Here is a 13,824-nt window from a genome sequence, read left to right on the forward strand (position 1 = left end):
TATGCTTGGTGGGGATAGGAGAATGACATTTTTGCCAAACCTGTCTACTAGCAGGTTTGTATCTTCTGCAGGGTCAGTGTGTGTGATGACATCCATAATTAGCTCAACACACATCTGAGTCCTACCTTTTAGGTTGCAGATGTAACTGTAGAAAGCCTTATGGTTACCTTTGGTGATGGTTGCTAAATTTTTCTCATGGTTGCTCTTTGAAGATTTTATGAGCTGTCTTATTTGCTTGTTTAGACTGAGGAGGATGCTCTTCCAGTTCTGGGATCTTACTTTTGTATTCTTAGACAGAAGCTTGTTTCACGTATTGCATAATTTATTAATGTTAAACGTCCATCAGGATGTTTTTTTTTTTTTTGAAGATCTTGCTTTAATTCTATCTGGCATGGCTGTCTCTATGCATTTGTGTAGATGTTTATACAGTGCATCAGTAGCGATCAATTCCATCTGTGGAAACTGAGCTTGGAAGTCAATTATATCTTCCCTTTGGAGGGTATAGTTAGCTTTGGCAAAGTTTTTTAGCCTGACTTCTCCTTTGGGGAGTTCTGGTGCTACTGCTACTTCAAAAATGACTGATTTATGGTTGGATTTAACCAGTGTGGGGCCTACACTTGAGGCATTGCATCAGTCACTCATATTGGAGAGGACCAGGTCTAGAATACTGGAGCCCTTTGTGGGGTGGTGCACTATTTGTTCCAGGGCATTTCAGTTAATAAAGTCCAGGAACTTTTGTACAAGTGAGTTTGGGCTCATCTAAATTTCCCAATTAATGGAAAGATAGTTGAAGTCATGCATGACTAGGGTGTTAGGTTGTACCTAAATCATCCATAGTTAGTCTAAATAAGCTATGTGGGCATCTTGGTTCATGGAAGGGGACCTGTGACTGGCGATGACCTGAAGGGGGGTCTTACCCACAGTAATTTGGACTTGGAGTCGTTCCATAGAGTTTTCTTGTCTAACCACTCTAGAAGTGTAATTATCTTTAATGAAGATAGATAATCTACCTCCTTTGGTTCTCATACCTTAAATTTGCTGCTTGAAAGTGTGGAAGGCATTGTTGCCTTGAAGGCTGGGGTACTTTCTGCAACCTTGAGCCAGGTTTCTGTGACTGTACAGATGTCAACATCTTCCAGGGAGAGGAGTGCTTCCAGAGAATGCAGTTTATAATTTAAACTCCTAGCATTTAGCAGTATGACCCTTAAGTTTCTTTGTGTTTGATATTTTCACATCAGGAATTTTGTTGTTGTCACCTTGCCTAAAAAAGGCATTATGGGGGAGGCAAGTGCCTTAGCCAGCAACTGAAAGCCTAGAGGTGCCAGGTGAAGACCATCTCTGACAAAGCTGCATGGTCTATCCACCATGTCATTCCAGGCTGACAGGAACTGGATCCCCTTAGAATGACATCAGAAACTAAGCCAATTATTGAAGTCAATCATTTTCTGTTTATATTGTGATACCATCTTAGGTGAGGATGTGGTGTGGTAAAGCCAGCTGGTGAAAGTAGTTTGATAACTAATATTGGTGATTTAAAGTGTATTTGTTTATTTGTTTGCTTGTTTGTTTATTGGTATTTGTTTACAGGGTTTGTCCAACTGAACTAAAAAGACCCCTTTTCAGCTGAGGCCTGGGGAGAAAAACTATGGTACAAAAATACAGTTAATTAATGATTACACTTGTTTAGAATTATGAAACTATACAGAGTCACAGATACTGTGATGTGAAGTAACTGCTAATCACCAGGACTTTTTTGACAGTGTATTTCAATAGTATGGCAGAGAAACACTTCCTGTAGTTACAGTTAAGAGCACATTAATCCAAGAGAAGTGAAACACAAGGTGTGTATGTTAAATGGGGGGTTGGCAGAGATGGATTGAAGAAAATAATTCCACTTGGATAAAATAGGAAAGCAGTAAGAGAAACACGTTGACTCATAAAGGTACTACAATGACACCATAGTTTCAGAGTCCCATAGAAAATGGTTGGTCTGGATGGGGGTGGGGGGTTGTGGGGTAGGGGGAGGTGTATTGCAGAACTTTGTGCAAATATTGAGGATTTTGCATACTCCCTCTCATTCATGTGAGTTTCCTTAAGGCGTTCTGATTTCTTCCCACCTGCCACAACATAAGGAAGTTCAGCAGTTTTATGTGGATTTGTAGAAATACACAGGCTGTATGAGAATTAACTGGGCAAAGAACTCTCAACAGTCCATAGCAAGTGTAAGAGGTGAATAGAAATGCATGAAGGAAGAAAGGAGTTCTATTATATGAGAATGCATAACTGAGTTTACAAAGTTTCCATATTCTTTGCGTCCCCCATACAAGATGCCCATCAAGCCCATTCCCACTCATTCATTTGTCCCAACTTCCTCCTATCCCAGTAGGTTGGGCAAACGTGAGAATTAGGAACTGCAATACATCAATAGATCTTGCCAAGTTTCGTATTTCAGATATGCTAACTTTGAAGTACCACAGTGTGCTTAGTATTGTCTTTAGCACCTTCCAAAGATGGAGGTGAGTGCTTAACTTGCCAAGATATGTTGATATTCTACTTCTAGGTTAACATTTTTTTAAATAGAAGACAAAAATAAAGATATTATTTTGTTTTTAATAAATACTAATAGCATATATTCCTGATACCTAATTTGAAATAATCTCAAGTCAAGGAGGCCAGAAGGTGGAAGGAGGTAGGGGTGTGGTGCTAGGTGAGGCGGTCAGCTTGGAAACCCCACCAAAGTGGTCCAAATAGGGCTCACCAATTGCTAAAGCCAGCCTTGAGTTGGTAATGTTATTTCAATGACTAAATGTCACAATATTGCAAGAAACCTCAAGCTTTACATTCTCCCCAAGATTCAAAACACATAATGATTTGCACAATCTTGTTTCTAGCAGAACTGATCAATGTGTAAAGCATGAGTGCTTCAAAGATCACTGCAGTGTTACAGTGGCAAGAAGGCCCAGCCATATCATTCAGCTTCTTTACATAAAGAATTCTCGTCAAAGCTAAAAACAATAGAAGGCAGGAGGCCAAAAATAGGGACAATTTTCAGGCATTACCCTAAATGATATAAAAAGTTAATAGAACTACGGGCTTTGCATTAACATGCATTTTCTGAGAAATAAAAAGTATGAAACCCTAGTGACTGGCATTATTAACTGACTGCAGTCTTCAGAGATTTACCTGAAAATCAAAAATTGTATGACAGGGCCAACATATAACGTAAAATCTGTGACAGTTGAGAGGAATGAGCTCTACCTTGTAACACCACAATCTAGTGGCAGGGCTAAAGCAAATTAGCCATGAGCTCTTCTCTGGACATCTCTCAGGGAATTGTAAATGAAAAATGACAAACCAAAAAAATAGAGAAAACAAAAAGCCACCAGCTGGATATAAAATGTAAATTATTTTATTTGAAACAACGAACTTGTAACTAAACAAACTTAAAATAGGCAATCGAATAACTTTACATACACAAACGATAAACCATAAGCGCTTTTGTTTAAAAAGTTTTAAACTTCATCAGATAATCAGTTAAATTACATCACTTCCTTATATAACCTTTTCATTTTTCAAAAAATCCCGCTCACATGACTCATACAACTCGGGCATGCCCAATGATGAAAAAATGACTGTTTGAAAATATTTTGATTTGTCTCACATATGTATTATTATAAGTTCTTATATTGCATTAAGAATTATAATTCTTCTTTTAACATTAATACATACTTAAAATAACTGATACTATTAATATATACTATTAAATAAATTATATAAAATCACTATAAACATTACATATGATATCAGCCTACTTGGAAACAATAATAAATAAATTTAATATACACTACTATTTCATTTATATTATAAAACCTTCTTAAATTATTAATTAAATATAGTAATACTTTCATTATATAAAAATTAAAAACCTATAAATACATAATTTTACAAAAAACTTATTTTTACAATTCTAGAAATCTATAAGACATATTAAATAGTATTAAATCTATAACCTTATATTTATATTATATATTAGATATATTTCCACCATTTCCTTTAGTTTTCATCCATTATCTAAAAAAATCTCCACCTATTTTAATTAATATATATACCTATATTTATATGTATATTATTACTGATATTAACTAAAAAGTTTAAATTTTATAATAACCATTGTTGTGGAGGTTCATATAATTCACTACTTAATTTTTAATTTTCTTTCTAGTCAATGCTTTTAATTTAAGTATTGGTGCTATAGAACTTCTTTCGTTAATACCAGGCCATGTGTCTGACTGTAGTTTAATTTGCCATTGTAATTCTCTTTGTTAAAGTATTAAATTCCATGGAGTCTTGTCTTTTATCTCTACTTGATCAATAACAATAAAATAAAACTGATGATTACTATAGTCATTAATATGCTTCGCTGGAGCATTGTTCATTTTATTTTTCTTTATTGCGTACTCATGTTCATAGATTCTTTGGGATAAAACTCTCTCCATTTTGCCTACATAAAATGAGGTACATGAATCACATATGGCTAAATAAACTATGGCTTTTGACTTGCAATTATATTTATTTTTTAAAAAATATTTTTTATTTCTTACATAAAAACTCTGTCCTAAATAAATTTTATGGCACCAGTTACAAGCACCACAGTTATGCATTCCATCCATCCAGATTTATTAAGATCAAATATTCAGAATATAAATAACAAAAAAGCAATGGATGGAATGCATAAGTGTGGTGCTTGTAACTGGTGCCATAAAATTTATTTAGGGCAGAGTTATTATAAAATTTAAACATTTTAGTTAATATCAGTAATAATATACATATAAATATAGATATATATTAATTAAAATAGGTGGAGATTTTTTTAGATAATGGATGAAAACTAAAGGAAATGGTTGAAATATATCTAATATATAATATAAATATAAGGTTATAGATTTAATACTATTTAATGTGTCTTATAGATTTCTAGAATTGTAAAAATTAGTTTTTTTGTAAAATTATGTATTTATAGGTTTTTAATTTTTATATAATGAAAGTATTAATATATTGAATTAATAATTTAAGAAGGTTTTATAATATAAATATAATAGTAGTATATATTAAATGTATTTATTATTGTTTCCAAGTAAGCTGATATCATATGTAACGTTTATAGTGATTTTATATTATTTATTTAATAGTATATATTAATAGTATCAGTTATTTTAAGTATGTATAAATGTTAAAAGAAGAATTATAATTCTTAATGCAATATAAGAACTTATAATAATATATATGTGAGACAAATCAAAATATTTTCAAACAGTCACTTTTTCATCATTGGGCATGCCCGAGTTGTATGAGTCATGTGAGCGGGATTTTTTGAAAAATGAAAATGTTATATAAGGAAGTGATGTAATTTAACTAATTATCTGATGAAGTTTAAAATGTTTTAAACGAAAGCGCTTATGGTTTATCGTTTGTGTATGTGAAGTTATTTGATCGCCTATTTTAAGTTTGTTTAGTTACAAGTTCGTTGTTTCAAATAAAATAATTTACGTTTTATATCCGGCTGGTGGCTTTTCGCTTTCTCTATCTCTCAGGGAATGATAGAGTGATTTAAAGGAAAGCTCTGCAGTGCTGGAGAAAAGCAGTTAAAACCCAGACTATAAGTAAAGCAGTGCACCATAAAATTGGTGCTTTTGAGCTGTGGTGTTGGAGGAATCTTTTCAGGGTTCCGTGAACTGCAAAAAGATTGAATGAGTGAATATGTAATGAATTAATTCCAGATTATTTACTGGACAGACTGATAGCAAAGCAGCGTAAATAACAAGTTTGACAAATGCCCCCATGTTCATATAAGCTAAGTACAACCCAACCTTTAAACACGACAGCCATCACCAATTTGTCATTCAGTTTGGTAGTCACTTCCATCCAACAGTCATTGTCCCTTAGAGAACAAACTATAACATTTAATGCAATAAAAATATTTCCCCTGAAAATGTTGTCACTCAGAAGAAGCAACTACACAGCTTACTAAAACAAAAATTTGATAAAAAGTCACATTATTTTAATTATGACACAACATAATTTCTCAAGCACACCATTCCATAACCAATTCATAAAAATAACTCCTTTGCCTGTTAAGTGAAGTGAGAAATAGGCCTTAGCTATCATAGTAGGAATCATCAGTTCTACCTGAAGCATGAACTTTCCATCATAACCCAGATATAAGAAAAATGGATATCTTCAGGAACTTGGTCAATGTATTTCATCTGCATACTAAATCTCAGGGGATGTGTGGTTTTCCTATACCTGTGTACACATATATGCACCTCTTGCCATCCTAGCTACAGTGACTTTTCAGTGATCAAATGGGAACACATTGTGTTTTACCATGCTTCTGCCTCAAGGATATTCAGTAAGTTTCTTCATGTTGTACTGCTACATGTTAATGAGAAGATATGCCTTCCTTGGGCTGTAGAGAAGTGACCCAGTGCAATGTAGAGCTTCTATAATATCTCCCACTTCCCTGAGGTACTGTGTCCCATAGCTTGCACAATGCAGATTGTCTACATTATCCCCCACTTAGGTTCATAGGTTCATAGGTAAGTACTAGACTATCTGCCCGAGGGCATCTATAAGCCTAGCCAGAATGTGTTGGCTTTTGTCGCCCCTTAGATTAGTTCTCTGTGCCTCTGTCCAGCAGAGCCATTAGTTCTCTGTGCCTCTGTCCAGCAGAGTCACTGCAGTGATCCCCGGGGTAAATTTTCTGTTTCCCATCCACTCGTCAAGGTTTCTCTTGAAGATTGTTAGTGAGAGACTTTGCCTAATGTAGATTGGAATCCTGTTCCAAAGCATTGGGAGTCTCTGGGATAGGAATCTATACATCCAGCACATCCTATTTATCATTGTGGTGAGGTTTAGATCCCTAGAGTATGTGGTTCTCGGGGATTTGTTTTTTTTTAGGTGGAGCATGTCTATCAATTCTGGGTTGGACATGGCCTTGTATGTCAGGCAGAGATCACCTCTGAGTAAGTGGTATGCAATCCGAGTACAGCCGGAGTTTCTTCAGTTGGGCTGCATAGGGCATCTGTTTGAGGACAGTAATCCTCTTGGTGAGGTACTTCTGTGGTCTTTCCAGCTGTTGCAGGTGTCTTGTAAGGTGCATCCCAAATGAGGCATTGTACTCTATGATGGGTCTGATGAGTGATGAGTAGAGGGGCACAATAACCTCTTTGGTTCTAGATGCGAACCCTTTTGTGATTAGGTGGGCCACACAGAAGGATTTTCTAACCACCTTGCAATATGACTATCAAAGGAGAGATTACTATCTACTTGGGTCCCCAGATCCCTTATTACATTTTCTGTATTTAGGGGACTACCACGTATGTGGTAGTTTGTGGGTACTTTGTATTTTCCAAAGGGGATGACTATGCACTTTTTGGCATTTAGCTTGAGGCTATGATTTTGACACTAGGTATTCGTCTCAGTGAGCCCCTTCTGGATGATGTCTGTATCAGCTGGAGAGTCAATTATGGCCCCCAGTTTGCAGTTGTCTGCGAACTTGGTCAGCCTTAGTCCTCCTGTGCTTGCCTATATCTCTGAGAAGTATATACCGACCAGGAGGGGTCCCGGGACTGAGCCCTGGAGAACGCCACTTGTAACCGGTTTAGAGTTGGACCTAGAGCTTGCAACTCTCACTGTGTGGGTTCTATCCGTGAGACAATTGGCAACCCATCTCATGGCATAGGGGTTTATGTTCAGGCTGATGAGCTTGTCTGTATTGCTAGAATGAGGAATGGTGTCTAAAGCCTTTGCGAGGACTAGGTAGGCTGTGTGGACCTCCTTTCTCTTGTCTAAAGCCTTGGTAACTGTCTCAAAGAAGTCCACCAGGTTTAAGAGGCATGATCTGCCCTTAACAAAGCCAAACTGGGTAGGATCCAATGTTTGGAGGTTCCCAATGTCTCTGTTACTGAGTTCCATAATGATGCGCTCCATAGCCTTGCAAACCAGGCTAGTCAGGCTTATAGGATGATAGTTCCCGGGGTCCGTTGTGGCTCCACCTTTGTGGAGCTGGATAACTGTCACTGTGCGCCACTCTATGAGTACATAGCCTGTAGAGATGCTGAGTTTGAACAGTGTGTTTAGATGAGGGGTTAGTTCATTTTGGAGCTTGTGTAAGATACAGCCTGGGACAACGTCTGGTCCCATTGAAGCTGTGTTTTTGGCTTTGGATAGGGCTGATCTAACCTGTGTGCCAGTGATTGCTGGGGCTCTACATTCTTCTGGTATGGCTATGGGCCCTTTAGGGTGTGAATGGGGGGTGAAGTTTGCACTAAATTTGTCGGCCAGAATGTTGGCAATATCAGTCGGTTCAGTGTATTTTGTGCCATTCTGCATTAACTCAGAGCAGATCTGAGAGTTTCCACTTAGGTTCTTGACATAGCTGAAGAATGCTTTGTGGTTATCTTTGGAGTCCTTGGCAATTTTTCTTTCGAAGCTAGCCTTGGATGATTTTATGAGGGATCATAGTTTCTTGTTGATACTGATCAAGGATGTCTTTCCTTCTTGGGATTTTACTCTTTTATGTACTAGTTTCCTCCTTCTATTGTATAACTTGTTTATGTCAGGGGTCCACCAGACTGGTATCCTTTTCTTGGAGGACTGAGTCTTGGTTTTGCTTGGGATAGCACAATCCATGCATTCTTGCAGGTGCTCATAGAATGCCATTGTAAGGGATTCAGCAGCTTGGACAGCATTGTCCTTTAGCATGGGGGCTGTGAACCTTTCCACCTCGGTTTTAAGTAATGTGAAGTTTGCTTTTGAAAAGTTTTTCACTGTGGTTTCCTTGATTGGGGGTGGTGGCGGAATGTGGATATCCAGAGTGATTAGTCTATGCTCTGATCTAACCAGTGAGGGGTTGACCTCTGGTGTGGAACACCGGTCGCCCATGTTGGTGATGATATTTGTCACCTCTGGTAGGGGTGTTGACCAATTGATCCAGGGCATTCGAGTTTATAAATTCTAGGAAATGTTGGGCAAGGGAGTTAGTACTTGAGTAGTTCTCCCAGTTAATGTTTGGGTAATTGAAATCACCCAATATTAGGGTGTTTGGTAGGACCTTCATATTTTCCAGTGTCTCCAGAAATGCAGAATGGGGGTCCTGGGTCATGGTGGGTGATCTGTAACAAGCTACAATTTGAATTGCAGTTTTGCCCATTGTTAGTTGCACATGGATGATCTCTGAGGCATTGTGCTGCACCACTAACCAGGAGGTGTGGGTATCCTTGATGAATATGGATACACCCCCACCTTTTGTGTTTCAGTCTGGGTTCTGTGGCCAAAAAGTATGTTATGAGTTTTAGCCTGGTAGTGCTGGGGTGCTCTCAAAAGCCTTAAACCAGGTTTCTGTTATGTCACAGATATCAATGTTCTCCATACTGAGGAGTGCCTCGAGTGCATGAAATTTGAGGTTTAGATTTCAGGCATTGAGTAGCATTACCCTCAGGTTTTGGTTACTTGTGCTATTTACGGTGGTGGGTTTGTCTTTTGAGCCTTGCCTAAAAAAGGCACTATGGGGGCGGCAAAAGCCTTCGCCAGTATTTAAAAGCCTAAGGGTGACAGGTGCAAGCCATCTCTTGTGAAGCAGCGTGGCTTGTCGAGCATGTCATCCCAGGCAGACAGATACTGGATCCCCTTTGAATGACACCAGAAACTTAGCCAATTTTTGAAATTGATAATTTTTTCTTTATACTGTGGCATCTTTCTTGGTGAGGGCAGGATGCTACTCATAGTCAGGGTCATACCGGCCTGGGCTATATTATCTGAGAGCTCTTCCATGTAGCTTTTCATGTAGTCCAGGGAGGTACATCTCAGGTCATTCACACCAACATGGACAATGACAAAGTCATATTTGTACTTGTTCTGGTGCCACCTGAGTGCTTGTGTTTTTTGGCAGATCCTGTCGCCTGACAAGCAGCTAACTGTAACCTTCTCCTTGTCCAGCCCAGTTAGTGGGACTTTAGTGTGCTTAACTGTAGAGTTGCCTATTACTAGTGTGTCGAGTATGTTATTTTGCCTTAAGGGCTGTGATTGCGTGGCACACTGATTATGTGAAGTATGTGTTTCATGGTTTGTGATGGGGTGTGGAGGTTGTTTGGATGTCTGCTTTGGAGGTCTCTGCTGCTTTTGTAGATTTTTATTTAGTGCCTCTGAGTATGTTTTCATGTATTTATGTGTGTTATTTGCCGGTGTGGGTTTAATAGGTCTATGTGAGACTGGTGGTGTGTTGCAACTATTTCCCTTCTCCTCTTGACTGTCAGTTCCAGTCTTGGGTTGAGAGAGCTTTGCCTCCAGTTTGGCTGTATAATTGCATCTCCCGCATATATTAGTGTTTGGTGGTAGGAGGAGAGGGTTGTCTGTGTACATGTGGCAGTTGTAACATTGCCTCTAAATGCCCAGATTCACCAGTTGGACTGGAGAGTACACCTGAAACTGCCCATTGGACATGCCTGAATAGGTAAAGTGAACTGTTTTACTGATTTACTGGTAGGGACTAATAGAGAGCCTTGTCCTTCTGGACAGTATAGGGGGGCCTAGTGCTAGGGTTAATTAGTGCTTGCTGTGAGTTTTGAGCAAGTGCTGGGCTGTGAAATGAATGGTTTGAGTGCTTAAGTTGAAAGTTTGTCTAGTTCCAAGGAAAAATTGAAGAGTAGACTTCATGGAGCCGGGAATAGTTTAACCCTAGCTAACTGGCGCTGCATGGCACTCAAAACCGTGCAAATACGTTTTTTATAACAGGGAAATGAAAGAGATAAAAATTAGCCCAAAATGGCCAATAAACTACTAACATCTGGGCTGAAACCACTCCTCCAGGGACAGATAGGCTGTTCAAAGCTCCCCTCTCTCACAGGTGAACAGAGAAACTTTCTTCTGTCCAAGTAAGGTATGGGCAACACAGAAACATGTAACACAGCCCTGAATTCAGCAATAACCTGAAAACTAGACTATACTAGTTCAGAAAGGAGAGAAACAAGTATATATATATTTTTTTTTTCAGAGGTACTGGGTGCCATATCCTGCCGAATGCAGATCATCTGCAGTTTTGCCCACTTTCCAGAGGTACAGGGTGCCTAGCTTGCACAATACAGATTGTCTGCAATATTACCCACTTTCCAGAGGTACTGGGTACCATAGTTTGCACATTGCAGATCATCAACAGTATTACCCACTTTCCAGAGGTACTGGGTATCATAGCTTGCATAATGCAAATTGTCTACAATATCATCTACTTCCCAGCAGTGCTGGGTACCATAGCTTGCAGAATGCAAATTGTCTGTAATATTACCCACGTTCCAGAGGTACTTAGTTTCATAGCTTGCACTCATGCAATTATAAAAGTTCTTCTTAGCCCACACTCAAAAAGATGTATCAGTAGGAAAGTCTGCCATTCCCTCAACTTACAAGCTGTCTGTGACAGACAGGGGATCATTATCAATGCATATCAGTCTGTGTGTGATCCAGGTAGTTCTAATGGTTCCCATATTTGACATACATTGGAAGTGTATGCCCATCTACAGAATGGAGGCATCTCACAGGGTCATCTTTTTAGAGAGTGCTAACACAGTGTGTAGAAAACATGCTGACCCCCCCCCCCCCACACACACACACACAGGCGTATACACATTAAGATTCAGCCATTATGTCCTGCCAAGAAAATGTATTTTTGTGTTGTGTTTTACAAGTTATGCTGGCTACCCCCTTGAAACCTGACTCATGACCACTGTACAACCTGAATTTCATTGTTAAGATGAATTTCAGCACTGCTCATGTCCAGACATGGAAGATAATGTAGCATATGTTTTGGATACTGAAGGTAAGGTTTTATTTCATGGATACTTCCCTGCAGTACTCAGCAGAAACAGCCAGCACAATGCCTGCAGTCTGTGCCATGCTTCAGCATGGGTTATTATAGATACAAAATCAATACTTCAGCTATGTGGCTGTATTGCACCATCCAGCAGCAGCAGTAAGTAAGGCAACAGCAGGATCAGGTATAGTAATCAGCAATCCCTAGGCAGTGATAAGTACACTGCATGGCAGCACTCATAGGGCAGCAATGTCTGGTTAACAACTTGAGTTAAACAGAAAAACAGTAAATATGATGTATGCTATGTTCCTAGTTGTCTTTATTGTTCGGTGTGTTGTCTGGTTTCACTGTCCATCAGACATTATATTCACACTATATGGGATGGAGTGGTGTGAGTCACAGCCATAATTGGAGGAAACGTAGCACCTTTTGCCCCCCTCCACTTCATCCTACCATCTAGACATATGAAGAGTAATGTGAGGATGATATATGTAGAATTCTAGCTAAACCACACAAGAAGAAATTTTATAATCTCAAACAAGAATTGTCATCTCTCAAATGACTCAGTGGAAGCAAGATATGAAAGGATTATGAAAGCAGACATGGGTGGGGTCATCTTGATTGCAGTCACTGAGAAATACAATCAGAACATTAATAATCATTTGTTCAACATAACAGGGACAAAAATAACAAAATACTATGAATAGAAACTGGGTAGGGGATACATGTCTGAATGTGTGGGGACAGGGAAGCAGACTCACAGGGGACACAGATACAGTGACACAACACTGACAATAGGAAGTAGCTGTAAGACATGTCACTGGAGCAAGATGCTGTTTTTTTCTGGAAGGACTGATGGTGTCAGTGATTATTAACATGGATAAGGGACAACTGATGGTGCTAGTCTTCTGATGAAATTTTACTGCTGAGAGGGGGCCAACCTTAAGGATGTGGTATAAATAGTATTCTACTTTGTGACTTCAGTCTGATGTACCTTTGCTGGTCAGAGTCAACAGAGCTTTTGGCCTCCCTTAGCAGAAATGATATGCTACTATGGGACCTGAACTTGTTTGTTTTCTGGAAAGGGGTGTCAGTCCTCAAAGGTGGTATTCATGGCCACCAATAATGAGTGGTATCAGTTTCTGACACCACTTAATACAGTGGTTCAGGGTGCCTCCACCAATGGTCCACATACATGACCATCCTGTGCCCATACCCTGCAATCACCATATACCAAGTTGCCAGTTTAGACTGATAGGGTAGCACTAGCAAGTCTACATAAGTCATTACAGCATTGTGTTCCCTCTTCATGAACATCACTTCATGATATCTGGTTTCCATATATGGATGTAACTGGATATCATCATTAAAATGTTCACATGCCACACATAGTTTGTTTAAGGTATATATGGCAGCATACTGTCCCTGTTTCACACTGCTTCCCATCTGCTGATTAATACCCAATGCTGTCAACACCTCAGGTGCCAACTTTAATGTTTTAATGCTTGATAGAAGTGGCTACTCTTGTGCTCTTGGCCTATGGTGAGTATGCCAACTGGGAAATAACTATGCATTTCCAAAGCTGGGGGTTTAAGATTTACAGATACAGGAGATTTTTCCAACAAATGTGATGGTGTGCTATCAACCAGTCCACTTTCAGGAGAGCAACATCTTCAGCATTCACAAACTCTCTTCTGAGGGCTGCTCCCTACCCTAGTGTCACATATCCTCTGATTGTGAAATATCTCAAGGTATCTGAGTGCTATAGCCAGGCTCTGCAGAGCTGAGCACATCATCACCTTTTTCAGTCTTAGAAGTTTCTAAGTGACCTGCCACTGCTTCCACCTACAAATACATAACAAAGAAACCCCATAGTGACCACATTATAATATGCTGCAAGGCTGCCCTTATAACATGCAGGACAGCAGTCTATACAGCTAATTACTTCTTATGCAGCCTTACCT

At 39.0% G+C, this 13,824-nt stretch overlaps 1 protein-coding gene across 1 annotated transcript in view; it reads right to left on the reverse strand.

Annotated features, from left to right (window-relative positions):
* Window positions 1–13,824, reverse strand: part of LOC122815014 (extracellular calcium-sensing receptor-like) — a 249,541-nt gene that overhangs the window by 13,292 nt on the left and 222,425 nt on the right. The window lies entirely within an intron of this gene.

This window comes from Protopterus annectens, chromosome 11.part0, assembly GCF_019279795.1.
Source record: "Protopterus annectens isolate FY-2018-M chromosome 11.part0, PAN1.0, whole genome shotgun sequence".
Classification (NCBI taxonomy): Eukaryota; Metazoa; Chordata; order Ceratodontiformes; family Protopteridae; genus Protopterus; species Protopterus annectens.